The sequence below is a fragment of the Gracilinanus agilis genome, chromosome 3, assembly GCF_016433145.1.
Source record: "Gracilinanus agilis isolate LMUSP501 chromosome 3, AgileGrace, whole genome shotgun sequence".
Classification (NCBI taxonomy): domain Eukaryota; kingdom Metazoa; phylum Chordata; class Mammalia; order Didelphimorphia; family Didelphidae; genus Gracilinanus; species Gracilinanus agilis.
The window spans coordinates 168760968-168775139 of record NC_058132.1 but is presented as its reverse complement, the minus strand read 5'-3'; the positions used below and the strand labels follow the sequence as shown (position 1 = coordinate 168775139).

The 14172-nt window shown below is 38.6% G+C and overlaps 1 pseudogene; it reads right to left on the bottom strand.

Moving 5' to 3' along the window:
- Nucleotides 1-955: 955 nt before the first annotated feature.
- Nucleotides 956-12147, bottom strand: LOC123241321 (annotated as a pseudogene).
- Between the last annotated feature and the right edge of the window lie 2025 nt (nucleotides 12148-14172).

Sequence of the window (14172 nt, the reverse complement as noted above, 5' to 3'; positions counted from 1 at the left end):
TGCTAAGGTTTTGTCTTGGCTATACCAGGCAGCTGTATTCCTGGCCAAAGGGGGAGAGTGTTAACCATTTAACTTCTGGTTAGCTAGGAACTTAAAGCTTTACAATAAGGCCACAATACTTTTCAACAAGAAATCACAAGGATTACAAAAGGGGTCAAAAGTGGAGTCTCAGATTTTTATCTATTCTCTTATTGGCTTCCCACACAAACCCAAAGGGAGTCATGAAGAGTCTGACAGGAATGAAAATGACTGAAAAACAATCTCAAAGTTGACATTAAAATAAATGGGCAGGTGGAGAAAGCTTTAATTTTATTATTATATTATCATGGAAACTACCTTTTTTTTTCTCTACCTATCTTGGATTTTTCTCCTCATCCACTTGTGTCATCCCCTTTCCTATAAGATGTAAATGAATTTTACTACCTCTGAGTTTCCCTCATACTTGGTTTCTCTTATTCTCTTTTTCTATTCCAGATTATAGTTACTGTATAATTATTGCATGATTATAGAATATTTATGACCTTTAAAGTACTGTAGAAATAATTATTATTGTTATTGCAGTCATTATGTTTATCTATGTTCCTACTAAACCTTAAGTATCAGGAAGGCAGGATCAGGGTTGTTCTTTCCACAATCCCTGTCATAGTATTCTGTACAAAGTAGGCCATTGATAAAGATATCTTTTGTGAATGATTGCATGGATGGTAATATTTGCCAGCCTTTAACCCTCTATGATTTTCACTTCATTCCATTTTCTTTTTTAGCTGAAATACTAGTAGCTTCGCTATATGGATGGGAGAGGAGTAGGGGAGAGGATAGGATGTTAGTCCTGTCTTACTATACATGCTGCTCACTAAGGTCTATCAGCAGAGCTGAGTCCCAGGGCCTTCTATGACCTTTTTTTTTTCCTTCTGGGAGGTTCCCAAGTTTATTAGAAAGGAGGTAAAAGTAAATATTAAATAGCCCCTCTTGGCACTTTGAAGTTCATCCCAATGATGGGCTGGGTGACTTGCAAGTTAAACAAACTGCTAAAGTCCAGAAGTTTCAACAATTCTTTGGTATCAGGGTCCTGGTTTAAAGCAGAGCCCTCAGGGACACAGTTATCCCTTCTTTCTCTCCTTTTACCCTGCAATTTGATGGAAATACCTCTCACAGGCCTTTTTTTTTGTATCTCCTTCATCATATGAGTGATATATCCTGCAATCTTATTGGAGAGCTTCTTGTTGGGGATAATGGGTATCTCCTCATACTTTGAGCTTTTTGATTTGGAAGTCATTGCCTAGGTGGGTGTAGTACTTTTTAATGATGACCTATGCTTGCTTTCTTCATGATCTTGGTCTCCTTGATGTCTCTAGGGAAAAAAGGGAGCCTACATCTTTTAAAAATTCTTTCTCAGCCTATTAGCACATTACTAGTCTACAAGTATGTTCTAAGTTAAAATAATAATATTAATAATGACATCTGATATTTATATAACACTTTATTTAAGGTCTCCAAAGTGACTCATATATAATATTTCATTTGAACCTGAGGAAATTGATACTTTGGGTATTATTAACTTTCTACTTCACTATCCATCATCAACTCAAAACCATGTTACCTCCTCATTCTCACTCTTTCTTTATAAAATTAATTAATTTCTTCAGTTACATGTAGAAATAATTTTTGATAATTGTTTTCTAACATTTTAGTGTTTAGATTTTCTCCTTGACTCTGTTCTCCCTCTCCTCAAGGCAGTAAATAGTGTTACATAGGTTATACTAGGACTTTCATGCAATACATAATTCCATATTGCTCATGTCATAATAGAAGACACTTATCACACATACAATACAAAACCCATGAAGGAAATAAAGTAGAAGATGGTATGCTTCAATTTTTAATCAGACTCCAACATTACTTCTTTGGCTGTGGATAGCATTTTTCATCATGGGTCCTTTGTGGTTATCTTGGGAACTTGCTTTGCTGATAATAATTTAGTCCTTCACAGTTGATCATTGTATAATATTTTTGTTACCATATATATTGTTCTCCTGGTTCTGCTTACTTTTACTTTGTATCAATTTATATAAGTCTTTTTAGTTTTTTCTGATCTCATCTTGCTTGTCATTTCTTATGGCACAATAGTATTCCATTACAACCTATACCACAACTTATTCTTTTTCATCCATTCCCCAAGTGATGGACAACCCCTCAGTTTCCAATTCTTTGCCACTACAAAAAATATGCTAAAATATTTTGATACAGGCAGGGTCTTTCCTCTTACCTCTATATTTTTTGGGGATACAATATTCATTTCCTCTCCATCTTTGCCTTTTATCACTGGGTCTACTCTTATCTCTGACAAATGAGCTTTAACCTAATCTTGTCTAGGACCGAGCCTCAATCTCACTTCTTGGCTGCCATTTTGAAACTATGACGATGTTCCTATTCCCTTGTTCCCCTTTTGAGTTTTCTTTATGTACTGTCTTCCCTAAGTAGAATGTAAGATCCTTGAGGGCAGAGACAATCATGTTGCTTGTATTTGTATACTGAGCCATTTGTATAGTATCTGACACATAAGTAAGCATGTAATAAAATTCTTTATCCATTGGGTTTTACAGATTAGGAAGCTGAGTCACAGGGACATCAACTATCTATGATCACATAGTTGGTTAGATCAATTCAATCAAATCAACATTAAGCATCTATTATGTGCCAGGCACTTTGCTAAGCTAAGTAAGTGGCGAAGGAGGGATTTGAAAACAAGACTCTTTTGACTTTAACTGTAGGTTTTTCTGTACAAAATAGACTCAAAGCATTGTTCCTGTAGGCAAATAAACTTTTAATTACCAATAATCAAATTTTTCTTTAATAAATAGAACATTTATTAAGCAACTGTTATGTTCATAGAAAGGGGGTATAGTGGCATAAAAGTGGCATAGAAAAATGATATAAAAAACAAAAAGCTGGCTTCAGAGCCAGCAGGATCTGGCTCTGTTATGTGTTGGCTGTGTGATCCTTGATAAGTCATTATCCTCTTGGTATTCCAGCAACCCTCTAAAACTATAAAATATAGAGAAGGTGTCAACTTGCATTTGTAAAGGGAATTTCTTCATGTGGAAGTTGCCAATATCCATGAAATCTCAAGTCCAGTCTCTACTCCTCAACTGTATATATGGTGAACTGTCCTGCATAGTAGGGATATAAAGACAAGAAGGTAGAAGTTATATAATGTTGTCTAACTTGGCTACCACTGCCCAGAAGCCAGATATGCTACACTTTACTCTTCCTCCCGAGTTCTCTGGTACCATTAAGGGAGACTGGGAGGTGAGGAAGGTATCTAGACTCTACCTCTGGCTCCCTCAAGTGTGGGCGGGGGCCGTGGGTCCATTATATTTAGCCATTAACAGTTGGATTAGCTTTTTATAAAGGAATATTTATCTCAAAAGATTAAGGAAGACTCATCTTCCCGAGTTTAAATCTGGCCACAGACACTTAATATCTCTGTGACTCTGGATAAGTAAATTCACCCTGCTTGCCTCAGTTTCCTTATCTGTAAAATGAGCTGGAGAAGGAAATGGCTAACCAGTATATCCAGTATATCTAAGAAAACCCCAAATGGGGTCATGAAGTTAGGCATGACTGAACAATAACAACAAATTTACTTCAAAGGTATAATCGCAAATAGACAAATGTACTCCTCCAGCTTATGAGCTCATGGAGCCAGTGTAGTCTCTATATTACCTCAGTCTCTGGAGAGAAAAAAGGAATTGGGTTCATGGCTTAGCTGAGTTTCTATAGAGCACAGTACCAAGTTTCAAGGCCAAAGATCCCTCCTTGGGCTTGAATCTCAGGCATCCTGGCTTCTCATCTGGCTGGCTTCAGCATCCTGCCTAGAATCCTGGCTCCCACATCTCCATGGCTTCCAACTCTTTTTCCTGGTCAGAAATGTTGCCAGCACCTCAAATTGGCCACAAACAAAAGGAACTGGACAGAAACAAACACCCCAGACCTATTTTTCAGAGCCTAACTAAAAAGAAATGGAAAGTATCCCTCCTCATCCTGGTTACGGTTTTTTTGGTGGTTGTTCTTTGGGTGAACTGTGTATATTCTTCACCTTCTTTTGTGGTCGCTGAGTCATTTTCAGTTGTGTCCAACTCTTTGTGACCCCATTTGCGTTTTTCTTGTCAAAGATACTGGAGTGGTTTGCCATTTCCTTCTCCAGTCCATTTACAGATGAGGAAATTGAGGCAAATGGGGTTAAGAGACTTGTCCAGGGTAACAAAGTAAGTGTCTGAAGTCCGATTTAAACTCAGTTCTTCCTGACTCTAGTCTCAGCATTCCATCTACTGCCCCACCTAACTGCCCAATCTTCACCCTTTGAATGTAGCAGGAAAAAAATAGCACATTAAAGAGGGGCAAAGTTCTCCCAGGCTCTAGGAGTTCTAGCTGCAGCAGCCAGCCAAAGGAGACTTCTTTGGATGGGAGCAGTCTTATTTTTTTAAAATTTATTTTGAATATTTTTCCATGCTTACATGATTCATGATCCCCCCTGCTTTCTCTTTCCCCCTCCCAAAGCCGACAAGCAGTTCCACTGGGTTATACACGTATCGTTGTTCAAAACCTATTTCCATGTTATTCATATCTGCAATACAGTGATCCTTTAACATCAAAACACTAATCATATCCCCATTGAACTACGTGATCGATCATATGTTTTTCTTCTGCATTTCTGTTCCCACAGTTCTTTCTCTGGATATGGAAGCAGTCTTATTCATGTGACAGAATAAGGCAAAGAGGCAGGGACCCTCTTTGTTAGGCGGTCTGAGCAGGCTCCAAGCTCCCCATTACACATATCCTATAGTTTTGTAAGCTATATTCTAGTTTTTTGTTTATATGTCTTATCCCCCACTCCTAAATGATCCTTGAGAGTCATTTCGGTATCTCGTTTCATATTAGAATCCACCTATGTTTAGCACAGTATCTTGTGCATTGCAGGTGCCCAGTAAATGTTTGCTCAACTGAATTGAACTCAATTTTTGGAGCTCAACCTGTTAGCAAGAGTGGGAAACATATTTCAATTTTTAAAAGATGACTTCATGTTCTGTGGTTAATAGTCTATTTGCTAGTTTTTATGTGGAGGCCAAAAGGACATCAGAAGATGCATATGCTTTGATCATTTATTCATAATGCACCATTCTCTATGTCTCTTAAAATAAGTTTTGTATTTCAGGACCATTTTTGAGAAGACAGGAAGCTTGATACAACAACCAAACTCTATTTTGTAAAGTGCTTTTAGCACCTCGAATGAAGTGTGATCCCTAGCCTTTACATATGCTATAATTAAACACAGGTATTATGGTTACGACTCCAGTTTCACTAGTGGAAAAAGAGAAGCCAAGAAGATGAAGAAACTGTGCTTTGTAATCTAAGTGATTCAGTGACTGAGCTGAGGATGGAAAAAAAAAAAACCAAAACAAAAAACCCAGGTTCTGATCCAGATTTCTAGTCACTCTAACCTTGCATTCCAAACAAACGAAGTCACTTACAATTATTACAGGACACAAGTCTCTCCTCATTTGATGGATGGGAGGTTTGTATTTGCCAGAATACAGGCTTCACATGTTCTTAAAACCCAGGGATTAGCTTCACGTTGCCCCAGACATGATAGCCCCTATCGTGGTCTAGAGTTATTCCACGGGTGAATAGATCATTAATCAACAAGGGGGGAAAACATCAGCTCATTCTGTGAAAACTCTGGGCAGTTGTACCAAACGAGCACATCTGGAAATCCTATCCAGGGTAGCATAATGATGAGTGTTTAAACATAATCTGTGTGTAAGTGAAGTCAGCTGGGGGGAGGGTCCGCCTTTCAGCTTTCACTGCCTCACCCTCTGCAACCACTGGGATGCTTCCTGCTAAATTGTGTCATCTGCCGAAGACTAACAGGAGCCAGAACAGCGGAGGCCGGGAACTGATGATTTTATACAGGACATAGATGTGCTCCACACCATAAAATTGTACAGGATGTACAAAGCCATTGGGTAACTTAGCGCCTCTCAGCACTGCTAGTGGTTAGAGTCCTTTGGAGGCAACTTGTATGGGTTGGTTTTTAGGATGCTTCCCAGAGTAAGTTTATTCTCCTTTCTACTTTTGTCCTTCTAGTTTCTTTCCTGGTGCAGTTGTGAACTTCAGGGCACCTGGCTTGATGGTTGCTTTAGTCCATTTTTGTGGCTGGACTACAAAAATGGATCTGTGATTTCATCAATGTGGGGACTCTCTATCAGGCAACTTCCTCTGCAGGCTTTATTGTACTATCTTCATGAGCTTCTGTGGCGGAAAGTATTGATAACCAGGTGACTGAGCTGCTACTGATGAGTTTCACGGAATATAGACTGGTCCTCCGATAACAGATTTAGAGTCGGCCCATACTTTTCAAAGCCTCTTTAGCCTGATCAGAATTTCAGTTCGACAAACATTTATTAGTACTAACTCTTGATGAAGAATTAACAGAGGAGAAATACAGAATGACATGTGCATTTTTAGACTTGACCGATGTGCTGACTTGTTTCACTGGATTATATATTTCTTATAAGAACGAGTTTTAACTGGGAGAGTGGTAGTAAATTAGGGGATCGTGATAGATATGCAAAGAAGAGCAACAAGAAAACATTTTAAAATGCATAAATAAGGCAAGAAAGTACAGAAGTGGACACAATTGGAACAGTTTTGTTACTACCTAAATTATATAGATAGTATGTATAATATATGTGTGTATGTATATATATATATATATATACACAGACTTCTTAATGAACAAACCCTATAATAATTTCATATATGACTTTCTTATCCTTTGAATAATGAAATATTTGTTTGTTTATGAATGTCAAGTTCATGATGAAAAGAAAATTAAGTTAAAAATAATTATTAAGCTCCTACTATGTGTCAGGCACTCTGCTAGAGATACAACAATTAAAAATGGAAAAAAACCCTTTCTTCAAGGAGCTCACATTCTAATTGGTGTGTGTGTGCATTGTAATATGTGTATAGACAAGGTAAAAACATGACATACATTTTGGGACTTGGCCAAAGTGGAAATTTTTCTTTGAGTATGCATATTTGTTACAAGTATTGCTTCCCCTTTTTGGGATAGTTTTAAGTGTGAGAGATTTGGAAGAAAGATTTGGGGGTTACTGATTGGGTTATCAAAGGGAAAAAATAAATTAAAAAAGGAGCATCTTTGGGGGACATAGAAGCATTTTTAAATGTATAGAAGGGAATGAATGGAAGCTCAGAAGGAAAACAAAAGCAGAATAGCTTTGAAAGTTACATACTTTGAATTTATATATATAAAAGGAAAACATATTCTAAGTACAATTCTATTTTAAATGTGGAAATGTGCATTTTATTTAGTATTAATTTGAGAATAAAAAAATGAAAAAAAACCCTCTGGGAAGTCTACTTTTTTTAATAAATCTTCAGAAATGGGCATAATAGAAGCTGGCAGGTCCTATACAAACATTCCACATAATAAATGCCTTCATCAGGTCTAGGACAGCCTTGATTTCATCCCATATACAATATATAAAATACAAAGTATCTCATAATAACCCATAAATAAATGGAGAAAATGTTTAAAAGAGTCTCACAAGAATGTATAAGCAACAAGAAGCCCTCCTTTCTTTCTAATGGGTCCCAGTTCCCTACAGGATCCTACCTAGTTCTCCCGTACTTCTAGCATCATCATAGAATTTAAATTGCACATGGCAGCTAGGTAGCATGGGTTCAAATCTGCCCTCAGACTCTTCTTAGCTATATTACATATTGATTCTAAAACAGAAGTAAGGACAAGAAAAAAAGAATTTAAATTACACACAGAAGGGAACCACCCTTGGAACTGTTAGATTTCCTTTCACCCCTGCTTTCATCAGACTTACATTTTTAAAATAATTTACTCTAACAGCATAATGTCATGGCTCAGTTTCCTTGCTTCTCCAAAAGATAGCTTTTGGTCCTTTGCCATTGCTTTGACCAGCACCTGCAGTCTTATGCACAATTCTTTTCTTTCTAACAGGTATACTATTCAGGAAATTCCCCTTTTCTGAATAAATGACTGGATTCCTGAACTCCTGCTCCTGATATTAATGCTGGAACTTCATAAGAAACCTTTTTTTCCCTTTGGCTATAAAAAGCTAAATTCTGGGATCATTCAGCCTAGGAACAAACCCCTATTCTTCCTTCTAAAGAAGCAGAAGGGCAAATGAATTTTAGGAACTTTTTGCATACGCCCAACCCTCACCATGTGCTTTTGCCAAATATTTATTAATGGCTCACTCATGGTGGTAATAGGTTGGGTGTTCCCTTCCCTTTACCTACTTCCTCTCAGGAATTCTTCAAAAAAGAGGCAGAAGAGAAAAAAAAGTTACTAGGAATCTAAGTGGTCTGTCGGCTCTCATAGACTAGTAGTGGAAAAGGGAAACTTCTGTGAGAATTCATCCTCTCAACAGTTCAAGCATCTTAAAAAATGTGTTAATATTTGTAAGTGCTTAACATAGTCCCTGGCACGTTGTAGGCACCATAATAATGCCAGCTATTTTTGTTCACATACTAACACAAAGACATTTCAAGAGGGAAAGAGCACTTCACTTGAAGAATCATGAAAGGTACTACGCAGGAAGTACTTCCTGAGTCATTTAAAGGAATCCAGGGAGTTCAAGAAAGCAGAGGTGAGAAAGGAATACATTTCGGATGCTGGGACAGACCATGCAAAGGAATGGAGACAGGAATATGATGGAGACAGGAAAATGAGTTTGGAAGCCTATTTGAACTGAAATGGAGAGTGCAGGAAAGGGAGCAATATGAAATTAGACTGAAAAGTAGATGGGAGCCATTTTTGATGGTCTTTATATGTCAAGCTGGGGATTTTATATGTTATTTTAGTTCTTGCCAGTTTTTGAGAACCCAGAGTCATCCTCCAGGGTTACGATGAGGCATCAGAGTAGGGCTCAGTCACAGTTTAGTTGTTGTTATACTCCCCACTAGAATGATTATCAGTGCCTATAAATAAATTCATGGCCCCAAGAACTGATGAAGGTACACCCAGGAGGCTTGGGGCAATATTCCCCTCTAAAGTGCTGAAAGAGACGTGTTGATCTATGCATTGGAATGCTGTTCCATAATGAACAATAAAGAGCAGAATCCTGCAAGGCAATGGAAATAATGATCTGTGGAATTTTCTGGCATGGTCACATGATAAATGAAGGGTGCCATAGGAGGTCAAGGGTGGCAGATGTACTGGAGACAGTTTATCGCATGAAGAAACACTGGGAAGATAATGTAGCAAGGATGATGGACCTTTCAACTCACAAACTGGGTCCCAGAGGACTACAAATGACTGAGCAGAAGGGTGATAACTCAGTAGAATGAACCAGTGATCCGATTATTCAAAGAGAAATGGAATTGGGGAGCCCTGGTTCATCACTTCTGGTATTCAGTGGATTTGAACTTGTGTTGAGTGACAACAGATAGGAACAAAATTGAGTAAGATAAAGAATTACATTTGGATCTTCAGAGGAGGAAAGAGTGGGATTTATTTAATTTATCTAATTATGAAGTAAGCCTCTTGAGAGCAGGTGCTTTCTTTTGCCTTTATTTTTGTGCTTGGCACAGGGTGTGGCACAGAGTTGGTGCTTAATTTTTATTGACAATTATTGAAGTTCTAAGAGTCATGACTTCTACCTTTTCTCAGGTTTGAAAGAGACTTCCTGTTATTGATATTTAGCTCATATTTGATTTATTTTTATGAGATCAATTGAGTGTGTGATACATTGTGCCTACTGTAGTAGCTAGCCATGAAACTTCCATACCCTGATTGTTCTTCCACCAACAAGCACCGAATTTTGGCTCTGTGTTTTTTGTGGCAACTAACTCTTTGTTTAGGTTTCTTGCCACCCAGTTCTTACTGTGGGAGAAATCATAGGCTTTTCCTATGCTCTCTGAAAACACAACTCAATTCTTCTGAAAAAAAAATTGTTTTTGCAAGGAAGGATATGGCTTATTCCCAATTACATAAAAATAAAGGTGGCTTAAGTAATAATCTTCACAATTGATCCTGGTTTCATCTCTGAATACATATATAAGAAATCTTCACATATGTAGGTATATGTGGGTCAAATCTATCTTTGTCCTTATCCTCTCTTCATTGACTAAAGCCTTTTTGCTCATTTGTGCCTTCTGGCCCAATTTTAGTTGGTAGGATAGTAGCTTAGTCTCTAGGTTCCTAGTGAAGATATAGGAGATGTGGTTTAGCAACTTGCTGTGTATCTTAGCCCTTCTAGATTCTACTTCCCCAATCTAGCTGCAGGTGTGGGATTCTAATTAGTCCAATCTGTCTTGTGCTATAAGCTGCGTCAAGAAACTCTTTAATATTGTTGTTGTTGTTTTTGTTTTGTTTGTTTGTGTGTGTGTGTGTATGTGACTTTATGACCCTAATTTTTTTTGTCAAAGATACTGGAATGGTTTTCCAGTTCTTTCTCCAGTTCATTTTACAGATGAGGAAACTGAGGCAAAAAGTTATGTGTCTTGCCCAAAGTCACACAACAAATAAATATCTGAGATTTGAACTCAGGAAGATGAGTCTTGAGACTTCAAGCCTGGTACTCTATCCACTGTGCCACCTAGCTGTTTTTTAATATTATTTGTTATTAATAATTGTATATTGCATATAATAATTAATGTTACTTTTTAATAAATGCATATGCTTTTAAAACCCTTACCTTCCACCTTAGAATCGATACCCAGTATCAGTTCCAAGGCAGAAGAGCACTAAGGGCTAGGCAATGGGTATTTGGTGACATACCCATGGTTATACAGCTAGGAAGTGCCTGAGAATAGATTTGAACCCAGGACCTCCCATCTCTGGGCCTGTCTCTCCATTCAGTGAGCCACCTAGCTGCCCCTCTCCTTGTATTTTTAATGCCTGGAAATTCTACTGTCCATGTTATGTCAGCATTTACTTGTTATTCAATTCAATAACAATTTATTTTAAAAAATACACACACATATGTGTGTGTGTGTTTGGAATACAGAATTTTCCTTGACTCTAGCTGGAACTTACAGTTTAATAAGGAGGTGAAACCAACACAAATAATTATAATATTAAGTACTGCATGATAGACTCATTAGGGAGCTACGAAAATGCGCTTTATGAGATGGGAGCTGCTGCAGGTATTAGGGTAGAGGGATCTAATAATAATAATTATAATAACACTCAAATAATTTTGAAGTTTAAAAATATTTTTACATTGATTGTCTTGTTCAATGCTCATAACAACTCCCTAAGGTAGGTACTATTGTTATCTCCATTATATAGATGACAAAACTGAGGCTTAGAGTGGTTCACTGATTTATGCAGTCAACACCTAGTAAATTTCTTGGCAGGATCAAAATGCAGGTCTTCTTCCTGGCTTGCTCTATCTTTTCTACTACACTGACAATATCCCATAGGAAATAGCATTTTCTTTTTTCTTTAAAAACCCTTACCTTTTGAAAAACAAACAAACAAAAAAACAAAACAAAAAAGAAACCCTTATCTTCTGTCTTAGAATCAATACTGCATATTGATTTCAAGGCAGAAGGGTGTAAGGGCTAGGCAATTGGGGTTAAGGGACTTGCCCAGGGTCACACAGCTAGGAAGTGTCTGAAGCCACATTTGAACCCAGGACCTCCTGTCTCTGGGTCTGGCTCTCAATCCACTGAGCCACCAACTGCCCACAAAAGTTATTTTATTCTGGTGATGGTGGGAATAGTGGTGGGCCATGAGAGAGGGGTTTGAACTAGTTGATCTCTAAAGTCTCTCCCTGCTCCTAACCAATGTATATTGTTTCTCTTTCTACATGACTGACCCATCCATCCCCTCCCCTGGTCAGAGGTATCCTTAACGATCATTTTTCTACCGTGTCTCATCGATAACATTTCTCTGCTAATATTCTACAACCTCTTTATGGCCTCGCATTTGTATTTTCGTTGCTCTGGTTATTTTTGATTCTTGCAGCTCCACCATATTGCTAAGGTGGCACTGAAACCTGAGAGCCTACCAGCGCGGTCTGTGGAGTTGCCAGTCTTTGTCTCTTCTTCCTTCTCCTTGGCCACTTTTCCATTCATTCCGGCCCCGCTTGTGGGCACCGGCCTGTGAGCCTGCTGGGTCGGCTCAGCGAGGAGTCTGCCCTTCTGATTAGTACTCAGATCACTCAGCAGGAGGATTAGCTTGACTCAGGGACGCTGCAGGAGAAGCACGTGGTCTTAGAGCCACAAGCCCAGGATCACTGGACTAATGCATTATATCATCTCTTCATCCCACTCTGATTTGCAGACTATATATAGAGAGGACGGTGTTCATCCTGCATAATAAAGTTCAGATGAACTTGCCTCGCCTGCCCGGGTCTACTGGGCATTTGAACTCCGAGGCACATAAATACTTCCCTTTAAACAGGTGTTGAAGCTCAGGCAATGGGGAAATTAAATGAGCAGCCCCAGTTCTCCCTGAGAAGGAAGCTTACCCAAAAGATGATTTTTTGGGGGTAACATAATTCCCAGTGCCACCCCTCTGGAGAATTTCTGTGTTCCTAAATTGTGGAAGGGATGAATTATAGCTCTTAACTTATTTGCTGCACTGAGGCAATAAGGTACATTGGAAAGAGTACTGCTTCTAGAATCAGAAAGTACAGTTTCAAATCCCACTCCTGGAGCTTACTTATCTGACCTCAGGTAAGTCATTCGACATCCTTGAGCCTTCATTTCCTCAACGCTAAAAAGAGGGAATTGAACTAAGGGTTCTGACATCTCTGGAATGGCAGATTTTTGAGTCAAAGATAGATGCTTTTTTAAAAAAACCCTTAACTTCTATGTATTGGCTCCAAGGCAGAAGAGTGGTAAGGGTGGGCAATGGGAGTCAAGTGACTTGCCCAGGATCACACAGCTGGGAAGTGTCTGAGGCCAGATTTGAACCTAGGACCTCCCATCTCTAGGCCTGACTCTCAATCCACTGAGCTACCCAGCTGTCAAAGATAGATGCTTTTCATAGGAATGCAAGAGACACATTGTGGGAGATTTTTAGAAAGGCATTTGATAGAGTATTTTAACACCAAAAGGTCATAGGATCTTGGACTTTAGAATACCTCTTGGGGCAGGTGGATACCTCAGTAGATTGAAAGCCAGGCCTAGAGATGGGAGGTCCTAGGTTCAAATCTGGCCTCAGACACTTCCCAGCTGTGTGACCCTGGGCAAGTCACTTGACCCCCATTGCCCACCCTTACCACTCTTCTGCCTTGGAGCCAATACACAGTATTGACTCCAAGATGGAAGGTAAGGGTTTTTTAAAAAAAGAATACCTCTTGTTGTTGGTGAATTATTTTTCAGCTGTGTCTGATTCTTTGTGATCCCATTTGGGGTTTTCTTGGCAAAGATGCTGGATTAGATTGCCATTTCTTTCTCTAGCTCATTTTAGAGATGAGGAGACTGAGGCAAATAGGGTTCAGTGACTTGCCCAGGGTCACATAGTTAATAAATATCTGAAGCCAGATTTGAACTCAGGAAGATGATTTTTCCTGACTTCAGATCTGCCACTCTATCTTAAAAAGCCATCTAGTCAAATCCCTCTACAAATGAGGAAACTTGTGCCTACAAAGGTTGGTTGACTTGTACAAGGTAATAAAGAGAATCAGATCTGAGGGTGGGGTTTGAACCCAAGTTCTCTGACTCCAATTTTAGTTTTCTTTCCATTGTACCAGTTATTTCTTCTTGTGAACAAAATGGATGTATCTTATTATCTATTTTTCTGCCCCCCTCTCTTCTCTGTTCTCCATCCAGGGCAATAGAAACTAATTTCATTTTTAACTTTGTGACCGCATCTTATTCACACACAAGTAAGTATTCAGATAATTTTAAAAAATTGAATTGAATACAAACTGCATCAAAATACAGATAAACATTGGACCTGCAATTTCACCGGCATAGGGAACTCTCAGGGGTAAACCACCTCTACCAATACAAATTGGCAACTTCCCTGTAATTCACAGTTTTTTTTAAAGGTTTCCTGGGGACCCTTTAAGTATATGATCTAGCTTCAGAGACAGCATATTTCAGGCATAACTTGATAACTTGAACTTCCTGGCTCTGAGACCAATTTTC